Here is a 6,597-nt window from a genome sequence, read left to right as displayed (position 1 = left end):
GCCGCTCATTGGCCGAGAGGGCCCAGCGCGGCGCGGGCGGCACGGCCCCGCCCCCTCCCCGCGCTCCCTCCTCCCGCGCGACTCGCGCCCACGCCGCCGCGCACGCCCCGCCCCCTCCCGCGCACCGCCCCCAGGAACCCGGATAGAGGCCTGCGCGCGCGGCGCCGCGCCCGCGCAGTGGCGCCCGGGCCCGCGGGCCGGCGGCGGAGTCGGGGGCTCGCGGTCTTCCCTCCCCGCCCGCCTACGGACGTAGAGCCCAGAGAGGTCGAGGGCTCACGGTGGGCTCCCCGCGCTCGCTGCCCCGAGAACTCTCTGCCGCTCGGGGTCGGCCTGGGGTCAGGGTGGGTGGCGGGGAAGGCGAGGCGGAGGAACCCGGGAGCTCGGTCCGCACTGGGCTTCCCGAAGCGCCGCTCGGCTTGGTGTCCTTGGCTCGCCCGTCCCCTAGCCCTTGCCTGGCGGGCCGCGCTCTGCATCCTAATCCGTCTCCTTCAGAGCCCCCTTCAGGAAGTGAGGGGAGGGATCCCGCAGTTCATTTCCCACGCCGCCCGCGTCCCGCACCCCCAGCCGAGCGCCCCACCGCACACCAACGTCACCCCTTCCCCAGCGGGGTCTGTGCTCCGACCCAAGGACTCCCACTGGGGGCGGCGGGGGCAGGGAGGAGATTTTAATGTGAATAGCCCACACAGCCTAGAAGTCACAGGCGGAACCACCGTAACTGCCAAATAACGAGAATTGTGCTAGGAGGTGCTTCACTTGGGCATTCAAATCAAGGTTCCACTTTACCCCTAGGAGAAAGGAGGACTTTGATCCAAAGCCTATTCTTAAACCACAGATGACTGGCTCCAGAGGTCCGTGCAAAACCTAGGTAACAGCAAAATAAAGGGCATTTTGCTTACGTAAAGTTAGATTATTTGACAGGGGAAGGGGCCTTTGCGTTGTATTCGTGAACAAAAGATGAACATATTCGCATCACAAAGAACGACTTTCTTAAGGAAGTGTGTGGCAGAATGAAGCATTTCGTCTGCTTTTGTGTTTGGCAATAGTGTACCATAGGCATGAGCCAAAGCAGAGAAAAAACACCTCAGTTGTCCCAAATGGCTCAGTCTCAGGACTTAAGATGAATTCCTTCAACAGATGCAAATCACAGTACATTACCCAGCTCAAAAAATCAGGCACGTCGTTTCATTTTAATTATTTCCAAGGAGTGGAGGCTGGCATGCAGTTTTGATTGATACTTGGAAAAGGACCAACAAAACCCTACACAAAATAAACAAACAGAATTCTAGTGTATGGCAATGCGCTAAGAGAAGCAAGGTGGAAACTGGTTAGGTCACAGGCTTGGAGCCTCCTCCAGGAGGGACACGTGATCGCATGTTGGGGGTGTGGTAATGGAGGGCTGCTGGTTCTTTTCCCTCCAAGACCAGGTCAGAACCATTGCTTCTGCCTCACCTCATCTCTTTCAGCAACAATAGAAGCACTACAAGCGGGAGGATCGCTGTCTATCCTAGCGTGGAAATTATCTTGGCCATTTGACTTTGGGTCTCTGTTCCATGGCTGTGAGGATGCTTGGAGTTGTAAGCACCTCTGGTGTGGTCATGAGCTTCTCACAGGGTTCTGGACATTGGCTTTTGTACTCCGTGGTCTTCTCGGGATTGTCAGGTGCCTAGTTCCATCTTATCATTCAGATATCTTGGCTGACTACTTAAAGTGGCCACCTCCCCTGGTCACCCTTATTATCCATCACATTGTTTTATTTTTTTCACGGCATTTATCTGTGATGCTGTGTTTTTGTTTAGCTGTTCACTGTGTGTTTCTCCTTACTAAGGTACAAGCTCCATGAAACTATGGGTTTGTCTATCTTGTCCATCCTCAGGATGTGGGATGGTCCCTGGTGTACTTTCATCATTTATTGAATACCTCCTGTTGGAACGAATGAGTCCCACCAACCCTGACCCATCAGTGACCGGCAAAGGGCCTTGCCATGGGAGGAGCCTCAACAAATTTTTGCTGAACCCAAGTTCATTGATTTTCAATTTGCGAGATAAACAGGAGGGCCTCTGAACTACTTGCTTCATGGGAATGGCCATGAAAGTTAGTCAGGTTTAACAAATAAAAGCAAGGCGGCATTAAAGGTTTCTCAGAGAAGAGTGATGTGGAAGTTCACATTGGTGCTGTTACCACATTGTCATCACCTCCCAGACTGTTCTTTGCAAGTCTGTTATCTACTGGAGGTTAGAATACTCCTTTAAACTGAAACTGTGATTTTTTTTTTAGCTTGGAGTTGGCCCCTACTATGTCACATACCATTTATGCACTTGGTTCCTCAACCTGTGGGTGTCTCTGAAACTTGTCATTTATAAGTTGCCAAAATTTAGCATAAACCCAGCCTCCCAAGGGCAGAAAGGGCAAGTTTATCTTATGTAGAAATAAACTTATGTTCAATTTATTTTGTGCATTGAACTACACATGCTACTCATGAACAAGGTTAAAAAAGAAAGTAAGAATGGGTTTTGCAAGTAGTCTATTGTATACTAAGGTTGCAGCTATTTTCAATTAATTGAGGACAGGGAGAGGAAAAAGAAGAGAAACCATGATTCAGAATGATGGATGATTTGATCAAGGAACCTCAAAGGAATTAATAAAGGAGGACATTAGCTAGTAATAGGCAGGCTAGTTTAAAAAGCTAGGCAGACAGAAAAGTCCCAGTAAAAAAAAGAGTGACCTGGAAAGGAGGCCCCAGCCAACTTCCCAACCCTCTACAGCCCATCTGTAAAGCGATGGAGATTGCAAAGGCAGCCTGTTCCATATTTGGACAGCTTTAATCATTAAAGCAGGCTCCTCCTAGGCTAAATTCACCCACCCCCTAACTAACTGCTCCTATATATCGGATCTTGTTTAGCCCTCTGGAACAACTCTGAATAAATTTAATCCCTCCTCTGTGTGAGATCCCTTTGAGTATTTCAAAATATCTGTTGTGCTTTATAAGTCTCTTTTCTCAGCTAAAGAAGAACAGAGACTGAGCTGTTCCTTCTATAGAAGGAGTCTGCAACCTCTCAGCATCCTCCTTGTCCAGTCTTAGAGACACTCAACACTAGAAAATGAAAGTCTAGGCATAGTTTTGGAGCAAGGCCCTTGTGGAGTTACACTGTCCTCCCTTGTCCTGATGCTTACTTACCCCTGCACATTGTGGATTTGTCTGGACAACCAACTCCAAACTAAATCCTGTGTATATAAACTGCTGTATTGTTAAATCTTCCCATCATGTACTTGGATGTTGATTCTTTCTAACCCAGGCACTGAACTCTGACTATAATGAAATGTTCTCATGTTCATTTTGGTCCTTGCAGTCTTGCTGTGGGTTTTTTGAGTTTTTATCTTCATGACATGTCTTAGCTCTATGTCCCAGCTTGGATTAGGCATAAATTTGGAAAGCATGATTTATGACTTCTATGTCTTTGTACAATAGAATGTCTAGACATTCATTCCACATTAGAAAATAACCAATCAACTGGATTTAGTTGTTCAACAGCTATAGTCAACCTGGCTACAGCTCAGGAAAGTCAGGGAAGTGAAAATCTTATGTACTCTCCTGCCTCTCTGTTATATGGCATTTGAAAAGACCATTTTTTTTGGTTGAGCACATGATGTAGTTAGCCTGACTTCAAGGATAATGTTATATGAAAAATACATATTTGCATGCTAGACTCAGAAGAGTAAGATACATTGAGAGGCAGGTGGAAACTAAAGCTGCCCAACTCAGTCACATCTGGCATCTCTTACTGACTCTGGAACACATGCATGTTGAATGAAATGATGGGAAGAATTGCTGCAATATTAAAATGCTTTGTTATGTAAATTAAAGTCTCTTCAGGTAACTATGGGATGGTAATCCACTGCGTTATTATCTAGCCCACATTTCTTGACTTGCTTGTAAGAGCTTAATGAAAGGTCTGTTCGAATGTGTTGCTAAGCTCTAGGTACATTGTCTAAAACAGACTCAAGGTTCACATTGTAGTGAACAGTCTCCAAGTCACATTCTAGTGAATTTTCACAGAAATGTGTTCAGTTTGGCATGGTGTGTGTGTGTTTTTCATGGCTTGTGGTTTTGAACACACGCCAGTGCCTAGTGTCCACCATTTCTTCTACATGTTCACAGAATATAACTTTAACGTCTGAGAATTTGCCAAACCTAACAGAATGTCTTTTCCAGAATTTGCCTCCCTGCCTCCATTGATAAGTATTCTTTTGATGGCTTAGTGTCCAAAAGCCAACTGACTAGCTTATGTTTATAATAAAGGGACTTGGCCAGCCCCAGTGGCACAGCGGTTTAGCGCCGTCTGCAGCCCAGGGCGTGATTCTGGAGACCCAGGATCAAGTCCCGCATCGGGCTCCCTGCATGGGGCCTGCTTCTCCCTCTGCCTGTGTCTCTGCCTGCCTCTCTCTCTCTCTCTCTCTCTCTGAATGAATAAATAAATAAATCTTTAAAAAATAATAATAATAATGAAGGGACTTATTGGGAGTAGACTCCGAATTCAGAACACCCTGATCCAGGTGCTCAAATAAAGTCACTGAGAATCTCTTTCAATCCCTTGGCTCTGCTGCTTTCCTTTGCTTTTGGCTTTGATGTAGGCTCTCTCCAGGTGACAGCAGACATAGCCCTCAGCATCTCCAGTTTATAATCCACCGAGATTAGAAATTTCATGGAGGGAAAGGCCTAATATTTTCTGACAGTCCTGTCCTCCACCTGAAACAGGGACTGTGGTCAGCCTCGTCTGAATTACATGCATTGAATTAGGGAAGAAGTGGTTCCCTGAAGCAGTGGTTTTCAAACTTTGGCATGCAGCAACATCACCTGGAAGGCTTGTGAAAAGCCTTCCGGGCCCTACCTCCGGAATTCTCACTCAGTGGGTTTGGGATGGAGTCCAAGGATGTGCATCTCTAACAAGTTCCCAGGTGATGTTGATGCTGCTAGTTCAGGACTCACACTCTGGAAAACAATGCCCCAAGGAAAATCAAGTCAAGAAAGAGAATGAATGTTGGGTTGACTAAACAAATGTGTCCACTTCATTGAGGAAAGTCAACGAGCTTAACTCCTTTTGGAGGAAGCAGAAGTAACTGGCATGGAATACTGGGAAGCCTGGTTGGGAGTGGCCCTAGATTCTTATGCTGCAGTTTTCAGTTTCATCTGCCATCCGTCCATCCACCACAGCCTCCCCTCCAGTTCTAAGCTCCTGCCACAATGGACTATTGTCTATTCCTCTGCACCTTTGTTCAGGCTGTTCCTGTTTCTTGGATCTGACCTGCAAACCCCTAATCATCCTTCCAAGGTGAAGGCAAAATCCCACCCCATCTTGGAGGCCTTCTCTAGACAGTGGTCATCACTTCTTCATCACTTACATTCTCACCACCCCAGAAATTAGTTGCTCCTTGTTCTGTGTCCCACATGGCACTTTGTATCTCACTCAACAATAGTATAGGTACTCAGGTTTGCCTCCTACTTCTCGGGCCTATCCTTTTCAGCCTTTTTTCATGTGCTTCCCATCTTCTACTCAACTTGAAATGTGGAATGTCCCAGGATGTGGGACATGGAACATTCTTTCTTATCCACAATCTTTCCTTAGGCCCACTGCTTTAAATGCCGCCTAAATATTGATGATATACACATTTGCATATCCAGACTCCTGTACCCAGCTGTCTATGTGATCTCACCACTTGACTGGGACACGGACTTTCCATGTGAGAAGGACAGATGGGGGGTGGGGTGGTAGGATGGTCACCTCCCTCTGAGAAGTGAGCCATGAATAATATATAGCCATTTGCACAGTCAGAGCTGAGAAGAACAGCATTTGGAACAGAAGGAATGGCAAACTGGCAAATGTATATATGAACCATACTCTTTCTTTCACCCTGCTTAGTGATGAAGACTCTTATTGTTTGTGTTCTTCCACCGAATTAGAAAGTCCAGGAGAACAGGGATCCTATGTACTTAGAAAGTGCACAATAATGAATGAATGCATGATAATTATTTGTGTTGAGTCTTTGACGCCCCCTTATTTACTTTATGCCACCCCCACCCCCCATGCCTACCACAGTGTGGGACATGTAGCAGGTGCTTAGTACGTATCTACCAAGCTAATTCATGAAGCCCTTCACTTTCTTTGCAATTATTGCTCCAGGGGTAAAAAAAAAAAAAAAAAAAAAAAAAAGTTACCATTAAAAAAAAAAATCTTAAAGAAAAGAAACCCATGCAGCAGTGCCAAACAAAGTACTGTGGAATGGTTTTCAGAACCATAGCTCCCTGATGGGATAATGTAGTTTAAATATAGCAGCTATTTCTCCCTCCAGTTGGTTTGTTCTTTGATTTTTGTGGAAAGATTTCAAAAGTTCTCTTCCACTGCCCTCCTTTCTCACCCCCCAAAGGTGCTCAGACCTTAAACAGAGAAATGTTTAAAATGAAGAGATGACAGGGCCTCCTGAGCCTGGTAGACGTGAACAGTGATTAAATGTGATTTTAATTTTAAATGATGAGCTACTCAGAGTCTCCCTTCCCTGCCCGGTGCTGGGGTGTTGCTCTGGCAGTGAGGAGAGCACAGTAAG

Source organism: Canis lupus, chromosome 27, assembly GCF_048164855.1.
Source record: "Canis lupus baileyi chromosome 27, mCanLup2.hap1, whole genome shotgun sequence".
Lineage (NCBI taxonomy): Eukaryota > Metazoa > Chordata > Mammalia > Carnivora > Canidae > Canis > Canis lupus.
Note: the sequence above shows the minus strand (reverse complement) of the source record.